Raw genomic sequence first — 17,042 nt, forward strand, 5'->3', positions numbered from 1 at the left:
ATTTTAAGCAGAGCATAGTAACCGGAAGTAACTATACATCGTGGAAACTTAGAAATACTCTTTTAATCACCTTGACTTAAAGCCAGCCCACTCTGAAATGCTGTCACTGTTGCTTTTATCACATTGTCAGGCTCGTTACTAGAAAGCACAACAGATACACATTCTTCAAATAAAATATCATTAGTGTTTAAATATGGATTGCTATGTAGGCAAGTATTTTCTTGAAAAATCCTGGCATTTCTCAATAAGTTTCACTGCAAACTTCTTCCTCCCATTTTTTCCCACATACATCATTATCTGAAATGACTGTTTTTCCTCAAAAGCAAAGAGGCCATCAGACAAACCGTTCCTCAGTTGAACTTTAGGCTTTTCTCTTCTATATTATGAATCAATTCTATTGTTTTCAGTTGGTTTTGAAATCCAAGAGAAGTGGTGGATTGTATTAACGTACATATCCTGGCTACCATATGCCACTGTACTGAAAAAAAAATTACTGTTGGAGAAACTGGTTAAAGTGTAGACTTCACCACTTTGTGTTATTTGTTTACTTATTTAACTTCATATGGTTCTACAATTATCACAATAAAATTTTTAATTGAAATAAAATTCAAGAGAACTTTGTTTCCAGGCAAGGCAGGTTGACTTTGGAAATGCAGGCTGTCAGTGGTGATGGTTAGTGTAAAATACAGTCTGGATTGTTAATTAATTAATTAATATGTTGCCATATGTGATATCTTTCTGCTACCTGCAGATAAGCTCTTCCACTTCACTTCTGATTTATCTCTTCTTTCAATGAGAGGCTCGTCTTCCTTTGAATAATTCCTGCTTTACTACTTCCTGAGTATTAAAGGGGCATTGCTTAATTGTTCCCCAGATGTATTGTTTTACTGCAACTTTCAAAGCTGCTAACTTCTGATTTTGCAAATCCATGTGGCTCTTGAGTGGATAATTCAGTTCTGAAGAATTCCCTGAGTACTGATTATTCAGCCCGTGTTATCCACGTGGACCTAAGGATTGGTTCAGTAGTAGACACATGACAATTACAAATCCTTCAAATTCCAGAGAGTGTTGTGGGAATTCCATGTCTCTGTGGTGGGCAGATGTGAAGCCTGCCTAGCTTTTGTTATTAGAAGGGGAACCACCCAGGGGTGATGTTCCTGCATAGAGATGAGCAGATTTGAGAGAGAGCCAGAGAAATGGAGCCCGGATCAAAAATTAACTGAGGACTGTCCTGTCTCTGGATTTTTTCAAATGCATGAGATAAACAAACTAAAACCAAAGCCAAAAACCAAAACCAAAACCCTGCAAAGCAAGCTCACCTTTATTGTTGCCACATAATGAGTCTTACTGAACTAGACTGACGTTGAACTCGACAATAGAAAATAAGATGTTGTGAATAAAAATGTAGAACTTGCTGAACCAAAGAAGGAAGGGGTGGTGAATTGCTCTGTCTTGTGCTGGAAAGTGAACTTTTCTTATTTGTGGTGACAAAGGAGTTTTGTTTTGTTTTTTTAAACTATGGCCTGTTGAATTCTGGGATAAGAATCATGTCAGAAAAATCACTGCTAAAGTATGTTGTGTATGTTTAGTGTTCCGTAATGTCTTAAGATAAAGAGATACGCTTCTTTTGAAATCAGGCCTCCTGGAAGTTGAAAGGAGATATTTTGTTAAGGAATGTCTTCTGCTTGCAGACTGTTATCAAACATGACTTGAAATCTGGTTATCTGGTTTCTCATAGGGTTGGAAGGACTAAATTCCTGGCCCCAAACTGAGGTTAATATAAGCAGAAGCCGGGAGAGAGAGGACTCAGCAGAGGTACAGTCAGAGTACAGGAGGGGCCTGTGTACCGATCTTCTTCCCAGTTCCTCTGTTGGACTTTATCTAGTTTCCCCCTAGGGGGTAAGGGGCCCCTTATATTTGCCTTGTCAGTCTTAAGACTTTGGGTAGAAACTATTATCCTGAGGGTTAAGCGAATGGGAGAAACTAAAGCTGGGCTACTAGGAAACAGAAACTTCTAGGCCCAGGTCAGGGTTTAACAGCTCTTACCAGATAACATCTGTGGCTTTAACTACTAACCCTGATCTGGGCTAGAAACAAATAGATTAAGAGTCCTTCTCATTTCCTGAGAGAGCGATTTTGCCAGAAACTCAACCCAGCCTGGCTAAAAATAGCCTGTATCCGCTCACCCCCCAATCTATTCATAGACCCCCAAATTCACACTATCAGAAAGTTGACTGCTAAAGTAGTCAGCTCTCAGATGAGGCAGCCACTCCAGTGTCCATCGCTGATGTAGCAATGGAAGGAAATGGACAGGGAAGTTCTCCCCAGAAAGCTGTCCTAGGAACTGTGCCATTTAAAGCGAGCGCTTGACTTCAATTCTCCTTTTCCCCAGGTGGGAGGTTTCATTATGATGATCCTGTTTCCTGCTGCTGGATGTTGTGTGCTGGACTTCTCAGTTAGCTGTAGGTACTGGAGCCATTCCTCCTGGAAAAGGCTGCACCTGTCACAGAGACCGTGGGCTTGGCCTAGATGCAGTCATGGGAAAGGTTTTTGAGTTCACTCCATTTGGGGAAGCTGGGAATATATTTCATGTTGGCACTGGTATTTTTGAAAGTGTATATGTGGGAACAAAGGTATGTTTGGATGTCAGTTGTTGTAACCAAAGATGTGGACTGTAATGGAGTCACTTTCTGGTTTTCTCCCAGCATCTGTCACCTCCTTTTCCCTTCTCTCACCAACAAATTCTAACTGGGGAAGCCATGAGGTCTCAAGGAAGCTGATCCCACTGTGGACACTAGTGACCAGTTTTCACTAGAGAAGCAGAAACTTATCAAACCATTCTTAAAGCTGACTCTCCTTCTGGATCATTTTACTTTAAAGAGCCAGTAAATTCCCTTTGTTGTTTAAGCAATTCAAGTTGGATTTCATATTTGGCACATAACAGGAAAACATGCTCAATGCTCAAATCTCTTTCTGAAAAGAAAAAAAAAATCTTAGCTTCTATCTTCTATCTCCTTCTGCCTCCTTCTAGCTATCATTTTATTATTTTTCTCTTTATAGCTATGCTTGTTGAAAATGTAATGTTTGCTTGATCTCTGCCATTTTTTCCCATCTACTTGACAACCCACTGATTTCTGCTTTCCATCCTCATCACTGTACAGACACAGATATTGACAAGGACATAAATGGCTTGCAAATAGTCCAATCAGTGGACCTATTTCAGTTCCTAACTCATTCCATCCCTTCAGTGGTGTCAGATGATGTAAATTTAGTTTCTTTTCTTTGTTTACCTTCTTAAAGGCCTTCTTCCATTGCTTTTTTAAAATATAACTTTCAAACTGCTTTTGCTCATTCTTTGTGCTTTCTCTTCTTCTTTCTATGTTGCTCAGAGTGTCATTGATGTGATTTCTTGTGCCCTTGACTTTTAAGCTAGTCAAACTTTACCCTATATCTTTATATAAATTATAAACATTTTCCTAGTTTTTAACAACCCCCAGGACTCCTCTCACTTCCAGTATTCTTGTTTCTAACCTAAACTTTTATTACCTCTGTGACTTGAACCTTTATTTTAATCTCTGAATACTCTGAACTTGATATTCTCACATATGTTTGCTTCGTCTAAATCTCAGCATAGTCCTATGAATTTATACTTGGCTTATTATTTTCTTTTTCATTTTTTCCTGTTACATTGGTTAGGAATTCCCTGTCCTATCTTGGGCCTCATATTAGTCAGGGTTCACCAGAGAAACAGAACCATGAGGTGTATATATATAGAAAGAGACTTATTGTTAGAGAATGGCTCACATGAGCCAGTGAGCCAATTATGGAGAAGAAAAAGTCCTAAGGTCTGCCATCTGCAAGCTGGAGGCCCAGGAGAGCCAGTGGTATAGTTCCAGCCTAAACCCAAAGGCCTAAGAATCAGGAGCGCTGATGTCTTATGGCAGGAGACAGTGGATGACACAGCTCATGCAAGAAATCAATTTGCCCTTCCTCTGTTTTTGTGTTCTGTTCAGGCTCTTAACAGACTGGATGGTGCCCACTTGCACTGGTGAGAGCAACCTTCTTCACTCAGTCTACTGATTCAAATGCTAATTTCTCCTGGAAACACTCTAGCAGACACATCCAGAAATAATGTTTTACTAGCTATTTGGATATTTCTTAGTCTAGTCAATTTGACACATAAAGTTAATTGCAACCTTTTCTTCATCCTCCCTCCACCCCAAGACAAGGGGGAGATGGAGGAATGGAACATAGATTCGTCTTATCACCTCTTAGCTGTGTGGTAGCAGCATTTAAATCTGAGGAGGCCAGTGGAAACTAAAAGAAAGACAGATGATTTGATAACTGTATGCAATTTCTTTTTTCATGTTGACAGAGTCTGCATCTTTAACCAGCAGTATTGGTTTGATATGAGTCAGCAAAGATCAAAAATAAGGTTAAAGGCAAGGGAGGAGCTGGTAGAGCCCCTTTTTGGTCAAGTAGCTCCTAATTGGATGGCTGGAATAAGGCTCTGCTTCTTTAAAACCTGTACACTTAGGGTGGTTTTGGGGGGAAACGGAGAAAGCCCCCATACATAAGAGGTCTATGTGGAAGTATTAGTGACAGAGAGCTAGTCCCTTCTTTGTGTTGCTTTTAAAGATCTGTCCTCTAAAATAATTGTTTACAATGGAGAGGGGTATGTTGTATTTCGAGCCTCGCAGGTAGAGGTTGCCAGCAAAGAACAGAGGGCCTGGATCTTGGGTTAGAAACTTCAGGCAGGTAATAATTATTTGAAATCGTTACTCATTGAGAAGGAGCTGCCAAAGATAAGAAAATGATTTTCCAGGGGCTCTACGTGTCCAAGGAAACTAGAAAGAGTAATTGGAGTCATGCTGTCTCATCAAGAAAGGAATTGTGGTCCAAAACGACGTGATTTATTTTCTAGGCTTTTCTTCCTAAGCTCATCTCTTAAATTATGGTATTCTCCAGATGTCCATCCTCGACCCACTGTTCTCATGCTGTGAACTCTACCAGAGTGATCTCATTTCCTCTCATGATTTCAGTTCCTGATGACTTCAATTCTCTATCTTTATCCTTGACATTTTCCCACAGATTCATACATCTATCCATCTGTCTACTCTATGTCTCCCACAACGTCATCTCAAAGTCTCACACTCAACTGTTATAAAAAGATAATTACTCCCATCACCACAAAGGTGCTCCATTCCTCATCTGCCTGACTCCTTTATTATTGTTATTTCTCTATTCTTTGTTGTATTTGGAAGTACTAGAAACACCTCATTTACCTCGGCTAAAAATCATCCCCTGTGACTCTCTTTCTTCTCTTTCTCCCACTATTCAACATATTCTTATGAATTTTAACTGCTAATTCTTTTTCCACCCTCCCTTCTCCTCTCCCATGATACCCCTACCTTAAGTCAGGCTGCTATTCTCTTTTATCCTAAATTATTCCAGCAACCTCCTGACTTGTCTGTGTTGGTCAGAATTTTCACGGGAAGCAATAGAAAATGACTGGCTATCTCAATCAGAAGAGAATATTTCCTACAGGTTTGGGAATACTTGTAGAATTGACCAGATATTGGCAAACCAGATTCAGAAAATGCATGGGAAACCAGTGGGGTCTGGTTAGCTGGGGCCACAGCCAAGGTGATGTATCACAACAATCTGTTGAAGATGTCACCACCAGCACTGGCCCTCCTGAGAAAAGTGCCATCTTCCCCTCTGGTCCCACTGACACTCCAGCCCCTGGACAGTGCTGTTGTGACATGCCACAGCTAACTGTCCCTTCACATTATTTACAGCATATTCAAAGCCCTGAGCATGCATATCAAACCCGCCTACCTTACACTGCTTACGCCTGCCTTAGGTAATGGAAGAACGCAAGAAAAAAATCTGTCCTCTTTCAGTTGTTGTGGTGAGAAGTACATCCTGCCTTCCCCAAGCTTCATACAATGGGGCATTTCTCTTAAATTGGAAATATGAAAAAATAGGGCAGCAAGAATAATAACAAGAAGAAAGTTCCGATAAGTGGACTCTCCTAGCTGTTTACCACTCTATTAATCTTTGCCATGGAAACCAGAAGGAAGAGAGGAGACAGGGGTACCCATGAGGAAGTTGCTGCAGAGACCCAGGCAAGAAAGGATGGGCTCCTGAAGTAAAGTTGGGACAGAAGAATGTAGAGAAGTGGGGCTAAATTCAACAGCAGTTTGGGATCTTTTTGATGTGTGGGATGAGAGAGAGAGAACTTGAGATTCCTTTATTTCTTCATTAGGAAGGAATAAGAGATTCCTTTAATTTGGGGTGTATTTAATTTGGGGGCTTGTGGGAGAGTCAGTGAAAATGTCGTATAAGTAGCTGTCTGTGTGAGTCTGGGGTTCAGAGGACAGCAAAACCAGAAATGTATTTTTGTGAGCCATTAACATAAAACTGATCATTAAAGTGGTGGGAGCTGTTGGGATCCCCCAGGGGTGGTATACAGAGTAAGGATGCCCAACTCCATGGAAGCCTGATAAACAGGTGGCTCTCTGTGGCAGCCATCCAGACGTTTGGACCACATCACCTCAGTTCTTTCAGATTTAGCACTTGACTCACTGCTTCTCTTGTGTTGACATTAATCCTGCCAAACTCAGTGATTTCAGTATGCCTCTACTGAGTGTATTTCCATCACCCTGGTCTCTCAAATCCTTGATCTGCTCATTTCCAGAGATTTTTGTCCTCAACTCCACATCAGCCATTCAACAAGTTTCTGTTGTCAGACTCCAGATTGCTGTTTCACAACCATGACCTTTTAGCAGATAAGCAAATCAATGAAGTTGTCTTAAGCAGCAATTCCTTTTTTTTAAATTGAAGTATCATTCATTTACAATGTTGTATTAGTTTCTGGTGTACAGCATAGTGATTCAGTTATATATATATATATGTATTCTTTTTCAGATTCTTTTCCATATTACAAGATATTGAATATAGTTTCCTGCGCTACACAGTAGGTCCTTGTTGTTTAATGATTTTATGTAGAGTAGTCTATATCTGTTAATCCCATACTCCTAATTTAGTTCTGTCCCCCTTTCCCCTTTGGTAATCATAAATTTGTTTTCTATGTCTGTGAGTCTGTTTCTGTTTTGTAAATAAGTTCATTTGTATCTTTTTTCAGATCCCACATATAAGTGATATCATATGATACTTGTCTTTCTCTGACTTATTTCACTTAGTATGATCATCTCTAGGTCCAGCCATGTTGAAACAGCATTGCTTTTCAATGAAATGTAGTTGAAAATATCAGCATGCTTAGTATATACTTAGTGTGTAAACTGGGTTATATATCAATCTTGTCTAATTGTATACAGGATTTACAATTATTCACATATTGTAAAAGGAGAAAAGGCAGATTAAAAGCAGGGGTGGCAAACTTGGGTGGTATTATTTTGAATTTTTCATGAATTAAGAGTATGGTCTTCAAACAAGGACAGGAATAATCTCTTTGAGTAATCAAGATGAAATGGAATCCAATAATCAAAATATTACTTCTGCAATTCTCTCTTTTTACTGCATGAGCAGTTTTCTTTCTGTACAGGATTATGCTCATCTGTGTACAAAAATGGAGTAAACTCTTCTGTCTGAAAAAAAATGCCCCCAAATACATCCTACTCCTCACAATGCTCTGTACTCATTATCTTCTTTCCTTGCAGCTAATTGGGCCATTGCAGTCAGATTCTCATTTTCACCACTCTTATTAAATCTCTGCTTTACAAACTCAATGACCATCTGATCGTACTTAATTCGTAAACATTACTGATCATCATCTTTTCTGAAACCTTTTCCTTCCTTGGCCCTGATTCCTTACCACTCCCCGTTCTCCTCACACTTCACTGGCCACTTGTCTGTAACATTTTACCTTGCTAACCACTTCCTCCTGCTTGAAATAGTCACTTCCTGCGGCTTCAGTGTCACTAGCCCTTCTGGTGTATTTGTCTCCTCTTTGGAGACTATCTAGTTTTCTTTATAGGCTTCTCTTATTATTATTTCCTAAATCTTCAAATATCATGGTTCCTTCAGAGGTCCCTTCTTATGCATCCCTTTATTTAGTTATTATGGAGTCAGGGTTTATGTGCATGGGCGTTATCATACGTGCTGGGATGTAGAAGTGAACCAAATAAACAGAGTTTGTTTACATTAAGTACGATCTGGTGGGAAGCAACAGAAAATAAACAGATAAGCAAAAAATATGGAGGCAAGCAGGACAATGGAAAATAAAGCATAATGAGAGAGTACAAAGTTACTTGATGAGAAAGCTGTTTTATGTAGGGGCCAGGGAAGGTCCTAAAAGAAGTAAGAGAAGTTACAGGTTATAATTTAGAGATGGTCCTTTCAGAAAGATGAAACAGCAACAGTCAAAGAACCTCAAGTTAGGAGGATGCCTGGTATGTACAAGAAAAAGCAAGGAGGCCAGTGTATCTGGAGTGGGATGAGAGAGAGAGAGAAGAGGTAGGGTAGGAAGTGGGTGAGAAAATGGAGGACCATGTCAAGGAGAGCTTTGTGGATCATGATAAAAATGTCAGATTTTACTCTGAGATGCAAAACCGCAGACAGTTTTGATCAGCAAGGACTTATGTGATAAAAGTTTAATTTTGATAAGTGAAAACAATGTCAAGGTTGAGTAGGGGAGGAAACATTTGAATGAAAGAGACCAATCAAGAGGTTCCTGAAATTGGTCCTGTGGAAGGAGATGGTAGCTTGCACCAGGAGATGAGCACTGGTCAAATTCTGGATATCTTTCCATGATAGAGTTGACAAGATTTCTTGATGGTTTGGATGTAAAATTTGAGAATGAGAAAGAAGTCAAGAAATACTCTAAATTTGGGGGGACTGGGCAACCAGTGGAATGGAGCAGCCATGAACTGAGATGGGGATGACTAGAAGAGGAGCAGGTTAGGAGAAGGTGTTGGCGTGATCAAGACTTTGCTATTGCTCGTTTTAAGTTTGTCCTGCCTGTTAGACATCCAAATGTATATGTCAAGTAAGCAGGTGGGTATATAATTCTGGCATTTTAAGGGAGCAGTCTATGCTGGAAATATACACTTGGCTACCTTCAGATGATAGTTGAAGACATGGAACTAGAGGAAAATCAGGAATCACCTAGGACGAATGTGTTAGATACAAAATTAAAAAGTCAGGGTCCCCTCCCTGCCCATGTTTCTTCTAGCAGGGATGACTCTACAGAGCCCACAGTCTTTTCTCTCATTCCACTCCTGTTTCTGTCCTGAGCCCCAGCAATGTCAATGCCATTAACTGTGATGTCGGTGTAGAGCCCTCAGACGCCTCTGACACTGAGTGGGAATCTGAGTTAAAACTAATGGAATATCAGTAGCTTTCTAGTTCAGGAGAAAATGTAATAGATTTGACTTTAAAGAATAAGAGACTGCCTTTAACACATGAGAGGATGCTCAACATCACTAATTATTAGAGAAAGGCAAGTCAAAACTAATGAAGTATCTATCACCGCACACCAGTTAGAATGCCCTTCATCAAAAAATTTATGAATAATAAATGCTGGAAAGGGTGTGAAAAAAGAGAACCCTCTTATCCTGTTGGTGAGAATGTAAATTGGTGCAGCCATTATGGAAAACAATGTGGAAGTTCATTAAAAAACTAAAAATGGAGTCATGATGTGATTCAGCAAGCCCACTCCTGGGCGTATATCCAGAGAAGACTCCAATTTGAAAAGATACATACACCCCAGTATTCTTAGCAGCACTACTTACAGTAGCCAAGACATGGGAGCAACTCAAGTGCTATCAACAGTGAATAAAGAAGATCTGGTGTATAAATACAGTGGAATATTACTCAGCCCTAAAAGGGAATGATATATTGCCATTTGTAGCAACATGAATGGGTCTGGAGATTATCATACCAAGTAAAGTAAGTCAAACAGACAGACAAATATCATATGATATCACTTATATGTGGAATCTAAAAAATAATACAAATGAATCTATACATGAGACAGAAACAGATTCATAGGCATAGAAAACAAAACCTATGGTTACTAAAGGGGAGGAGGGTAGGGGTAAATTAGGAATATGGGATTAACAAACACAAACTATTATACACAAAATAGATAAGCAACAGGGATTTTCTGTACAGTGCAGGGAGCTATATTGGATAACTTAAAATAACCTATGATGGAAAATGATCTGAAAAAATATAACTATTACTTTGCTGTACATCTGAAACTAACACAATATTGTAAATCAACTATGCTTTAATTGAAAAAAAAGACTGCCTTTAAAATACAGAGCCAGAACTTTGTCAATGGAGCGCTGCCAAGTCCTTTCAGAGGCTGCCCGGCTCAGAAGGGAGTGGGAGGATGAGAACCATTAACAAAGCAAGGTCATGCTGGAGGCTCCCTGGGATGTTGACACCTTTGTGGAAATGCTTGCAGGATTATCAGGCTGGGCTAGACTCCTAGTGGAGGAGTTTACTCAGCTCCCTGGTGGATCTTTTTTATTATACCCAAAGAGAATCATCTGAGGAATGTGTGGGAATTGGAGCCTGGAATTACATACTTTTGGTCTCCTCCATTTTGGCTTGTGGTGACATTAAGTCTTCTCCCTTCATTGCTGCTCCCGTGTTGCCTTTGGCTAGCATCCCTTCTGAGGTCGTGTGCCTTTTGGGTTCTGGCAGGAGGTGCAAGGGGGCAGTTTCTTGGTCAGCAGTGCTAGTGGGAGCCCGCCTGGTGGCATGGATACCAAGAAGACGCCAGCTGGAAGAGTCACACTTACTGCCTTAGAGTTTGAGGTCTCGTCTGTACTCATCGTCTTCTCAAAGGCCTGTACCTGTGTGTTTAGGGAAAAGGATATGTTTTTATAAATTTAAGGAAGTGATAAAACACAATGAATAACAGAAACTGAGACTTCTGAATGAAGATATCAGTCATCTGAAATATGAACTATCAGACTGCTAAATTAACTATCTACATTTGGAGAGTGTGCTTCAGTTTGTTAAACTGTCTAATGAGTGGGATGTGAAATATCATTGTGTTACTAAAGGGTTTTAGTTTAAAGGCCAGATACAAACAGAGGAAGGAAATTAATTGAAAGGCGTCTCACAGAATCACTGGGAAAGCAGAACAGAGTTTGAGGTTTGATGTAGCAAGAACCACAGCCTAAAACACGTCGTGTAACTGGTCTGGAGAAAATACAGTTAGGACTGCTGAGAACTGCGCCTTGAGGTGTGTCCCACCTACACTGCTGTTGGTGACCCCCTGGTTCTGCCCTCTCTGACCTCACGACCACCAGCACCAGAGCACATTTTCAGCTGTCCCTTCTTTTCATCATTAATTTCAATGCACACATCCTGCTACACTTAGACTTCTAAAAGAGAAAACTGCTTCCACGTAACATAAAATTATTCTATATAAAACTGTCTTCTAAATCTTACACGTTATTGCATCGAGCTATGGCCGTGCTCTCTGGGTAATATCCATTCCTCCCTTTGTTCTGCCTGACCCCAACCAGTGAGCCTTTCAACCATGGGTTGCGTTGTGATATGAGCCACTTTATATATAATATTAGGGGAAATAAAACAAAAATAGTAGGAAAAGCAGTTAAAGTGTCTAAGTTATAAGAATAGATGTGACCCAGAGAGGAAGTTTTTTAAATAATTCACAGAATGAGGGCTCACAGAGACCTCCTTCAATCCCATCCTTTCTTCTCTCTCCAGCCCTGCCCTCCTCGGGCATGAAAACAATCACTGTCTTCTTAACAAGGCTTTCTCAGTTCATTACAACCTTTTGTACATTTCCTTTCTCCACGGCCATCATCTTGGATTGAGAGGTTGAAGTATTTCAACAGCCCCCTGGACATGTTTTCTTTTCCCTCCCCTTTCTCCCCACTAAATTCTTTCCATAAAGGATGGTTCTCTCGAAAAATACACATCTGATCTTGTCGCTCCCCTTCTTCCAGTGACTTTTAATTATTCTTTGGAGAAAGTCCACTGTTCTCGGCGTGGTCTGGAAGGTTTTCTCCATATGACCTCTGGCCCTTCCCAGCCTCATCTCCCGTCTCACCCTGGCCTTTGTGTTCCATGTACACACTTCTCTCCCGGTTTCTCCAAAACCTCACTCGCTTTCCAGCCTCATGGCCTTGCAATGATATTCCCTTTGCTTGTTTTTGCCAAGCTTTCTCCTCCTTCACTTCTTCGGGACTCAGCAAAACTGCAGATCTTGGCGTCTTCATCACACATTTGCCCCCAAACTCGGACAAGCAAGGCCCTTACCTTGACTACTTTTCACACTACTGATGGTCACAAATATTATTTTTATTATTTGTTAAATACCTGTTTTGACCCATACAACCCAAGGTTCACAAGGAAACAGGCTGTGTCCTCAGTGCCTGGGACGTGGCAGGTGCCCGACAGGTAACTGCTACATAAGTGAACACGTGCACAGGGCCTGCATCTTGGGCAGGGGATTTTGTGTGGCTACTTTCAGGTTTGCATTTTCTCATGATAAAACTCCTCAATTATTGAATCCTCTGACTTCTCAGGTAATTAGTTTTGGCTGGGAAGCTGTTAATAGAAGAATTCTCTTTGCATTAAGATATGAGGCTCATATTTGCCACAAGAGATGGGTCAGCTTTGCAATGGTCCAAGTGTCATTTGTTTTCCAGCACTGAAGTTTGGCGAGAGTAGCTCTCTGTTAATTCAAGTGACCAAGAATTTATGCAATTTCCTCTGAAGAAAGTTATCCTTTTGAGAGCGTGAAGAAATATTTCATTCCCTTCACCTAACCCTAATCGTTTCACCAGGTTCCATGTCTCCTTGCACCTGATTTTTCTTTGCTTGTAGCCCCAGTCCTCTCTGCTTTGTATAAACCTCTCATCTTTGAAAATTTGCCTTTCAAATGCACGGTGTCCTAGGATGTGTATATTGAACCACTAGAAATAACTCAGTGACATAGTCTTGCTTATTTCATACATATTTCCAACTTATGACTCATTGGTTTAAAGAGGACAAATGTGAACTAAGAGCAACACAGAGGACTTGATGTACTTGTGCCTGAGCGGAAGATGAGTCACTGGGCTGCTGGCGGAGCGTCCTGGTCAGGGCTGCCTGGCTCAGGGGTTTGAATGACCCCCACTGTTCCCCGGCCCAGCCCTGCTCGCAAACTCACATGCAGCCTCACACAACACACGTCCAAACACCACTCGCTTCTTACTTTAGAAGCCCCGTGGAACTATTTTAGGCCGGAAGGCATGCACATCATAAAGAGAGTGAGTGTCTTGGAGGCTATAACGTGATATATGAACACGTCAGAGGGACCCAAAATGGTAGCGATGGCATTTTCATTCTCGGTTTTCAGAGAGTTTTATTTTTCTCTCTCCTTCCACCATCTGTTTTTCTTACTGTAGCAAATGTCATTTCCTACGGAGTTTAATGGGATATGAAGTGGGATTGTTTTACAGTGAATTTTGATGTGGTTTCATGATTTTCCTAAGAGTAGTTTTCTTGCCTCTGGGCCTCCCTCCCTCCCTTCCTTCCTTTTCTTTCCTTTCTCTCCTTCTTCTTTACTTCTCTCTTCTTTCTCTCCCCTTCATTTTTAATCCTCCCTAGCTCCTTTTTTCCTTTCCTTTTTTCCATTTTAATCAGAGAAATGGAGCCAGCTTTGACATGACATGAATCCCACCAACTGAAAAACAGCTCCTATAGGTTTGCTTCTAGATCCTGGAAACGAAATCCATGAAAAGACAAACTTCTGAAATATGTGAACTTTCATTTATTTATTCTTGTAACAAACACAGATTCCCAACATGGCATGAGGCTGTTAAGCAGTAAATTCCCACTGAAGTGGTGAGCCAAGGATCTTAACTTCCGCGGGTGTTGGTGTGTGTGTAAATCAGTCAGTGGACGGTGCAGAGTGGGGGCAGCAATGAGAGGGGGACGTGCCGGGAGCAAAAATGAAGCCCCACTTACATGTCCTTCCTTTGTGATAAGTGGTGTTTAAACTCTACATGTACGAATTCATCTGAATGTGCTCACAACTATGTGCCAGAGGCATTATTGCTTTCTCCATTTTACAAATGAGAAGTCTCAGGCATAAAGAGATGAAGGCCACACAGCTGTCCAGTGGCAGAGGCAAAGGGGCCACACACGGAAGGATCATCCTGGCTTGGCTCTGCTCTTCTCCACCTCTGACACTCAAGTACAAATCTGCAGCATGATGGAGGCTGTTGCGTGAATCATTAGAACAGTCTTTTACTGTCTTCCTTTGAGGAGAGAAAACCCCAAAGGGGTTTAGAAAGCTGCTCTCACTATAGCAAAGGGAGGAAAAGTCCAGAAGGCAGGAGGGCGGGCTTCTTGCAAGGGCGGCTGTGTGGCATAATGGGAAATGGGAGAGAGAAGCAAAGAGAGACCTGGCATGCTTAGAGAATGAGACACGATCACTGGGCTAGTCGATGGAGGACCCTACTGCGGACCAGAGAGATGGCGACAGATGCCCTGGGAAAATCCCGCTGCCTCAACTCTCTTCTCTCTATGACTGATTCAGGGAATTTACTCTCTCTCCAGGAGAATGAGGATTAAGGGAGGAGGACAAGGCTCCATCTGTTGAGAATGGCTCAATTTTGTGGAATTGCTGGGGAGAGCGGTGCCCTGGGAAGATGATATTTTAAACATAACAACCTGCATTTCTCGGGGACGCATAGGATAGATTTATATTTTAGAGACATCTTAGGGTCAACCGCTATGCTTTTCTTTTGAAAAATTTCTCTCATTACAGTAAGGTTTCTCCTCCAGCAAGATCTTCAATACTTAGATGTAGTTAAATGATGGAATTGGTTTCTCGGGTTTCGGATCCTGCTCCTCACTGTTGTTTCTCTCTGATTTATTCAGGGAGTCTGGTTTTGATCCCAGACTCTATTAAATTAGCTTCTTCAAAAAAAGGAAGTAGTCTTTGTAGCCACTTTCAGGAGTAGCAGTTTCGGGAATCCTCACTGACTTTGACTTTATGGCTTTCAGCAGGAAGACTCAGAGACAATGACAAGTATATTTTCCAGATTGTCTTCAGGATAAATTTGGTGGGCCCTGTGTAACTTTGGGTAAGACTTTATCCTTGCGCATCTTTTGGCACACGCATGTATTGACTTGCCAACTGTTGTGGGGCCCATTCAGGCAAAACTTTCTTGGCACTTGGAGTATCTGAGAGAGGAAAGGGAGATATCTTTTTTTTTTTTTCTCTTGGCTTTAGGATCTAACATAAAAGAGACTCATGAAAATGTGATTTCTTTGTTATATGCTTGAAGATATTTTAGTTTTATTTTGCTCAACTGGAAGATAATTTACCCATAAAACTGGATTCTTGTTACCCAGTGGAACAGGACTAGAGAGAATGGCTACAGAAGCACACAAGTGCTGCATCCCAAACAGAACGAAGCAGGTGAAAAAACAGCAATTTAGTAAACAAGCAAAAACAAACAAATAAACAAACAAAAAAAACCTCCAGAAAAAAACAGCGGATTGAACATGCCCTATATGGATGTGATGTTTTCATATTTCTTTGATTCAAGCTAGATTAACAAAAATAAGGGAGTTCATTGTCTTTCAAGTTTGAATAGGATACTGGGGGTAGTTCACATGATAGAAAGAGAAGTTTCAGGGATTAGGACCTTACGGGTTGGGATGAAAGCTGAGTCCTGGCAAATTTCTCCTCTCCTATCATCTCCCCTCCCCGCCTATTCTGTTCTCCTCTAGTCTCCTTCTCTCCTACCCTCCCTGCTTCATACACACCCACATTTGTGTGAGTTCATATGCTCTTTCCAAGTGGCAGGAGCTACTGGGTTACTGTAAAGCCAAGATTCACATTCTTCTGGATTAGCAGTCCTGGTAGAAAGAAAATTTCTCTTCCTAAGTTTGTATATCCATCATTGGTAAGGTCTTTGATTAGCTTGATTGAGTAACATGCCCATTCCTGGACTGAGCAATAATACACAAAGACAAATAAAAGTACTCATTATTTGAAAATGCTTATTTTACCAAATTTTATAAAATTTGTATAATTTTCTATTTTATAAAAACTGAACTATATTTATGGAAGACCTACAGAAATACTAAATCCGTCTTCCACAAAAGCTTTCTTGTGGTCCCCTAGAGTTCAGGGCATTCAAGCTTTTGTCATGAATATGAACTCAACAAACATACTGAAGCTATATATTTAATAACTTTATATTTGAAACAATGTGAAAATTTGATTGGTTTTACTTTCCGTCTCTTTTCTTGCCGGTGTAATTAAGAGCGATTACTGTGCCTACTTTGAAGATTGTTCTCTTGGGTTAGTGATCTCTGTCAATACTTCATATAGGAAGCAAAATAGAAATCATGGTCTTCTTATGAAAAAAAAGAGTGATTTGAATAAAAGTATTTTGATTTTGTAACTCCACCCACCAGGATTTTTTAAAGCACATTATTTTAGCTCTTCCAAAGGTCTAGAGATTAGACAGGCAAGAAGTACCATTCGCCACAGGGTGCTGGACTCCAGGTAGTGGGACAGATGGAGAAAATCCAGCTCATGGATCACTGCAAGTGGGAGGGCAATGACTGAGCAAAAGCAAGCAAACACATGCCTGGAGGACAGAAGTACGATGTTCAGCCCAAGTTTGGCCATGTGTGTTGAGCATGTATTTGAGTGTTATATAGCATATAAACACTTTGGACAACTCTTTGAGAAATTTCAATTGTTATTTTGAGGTTTATTCGTTTACATAGGGTATAGACAATCTATGTTTATATCTGTGTATATGTATACAGTTGTCAATCAACCATACAGTACAATGTAACCTTGCAGAGAAGTCTGGGTAAGTCTTAACCTGATGCAATCAGATAGAAGATATTTAATTTTATACGATTTTCTTTCCTGGCCCTCACCGGAAGCCAGTGTTTCCTGACAAAAGGGAACAGTTGTCTAAATCTTTGTTCTTCGCAGTATAGTCTGGCCCACCAGCAATGACATCACAGCAGAACCTCAGGCTCCACTCCAGACCTACTGTCTTAGA

The sequence above is a fragment of the Vicugna pacos genome, chromosome 14, assembly GCF_048564905.1.
Source record: "Vicugna pacos chromosome 14, VicPac4, whole genome shotgun sequence".
Taxonomy (NCBI): Eukaryota; Metazoa; Chordata; class Mammalia; order Artiodactyla; family Camelidae; genus Vicugna; species Vicugna pacos.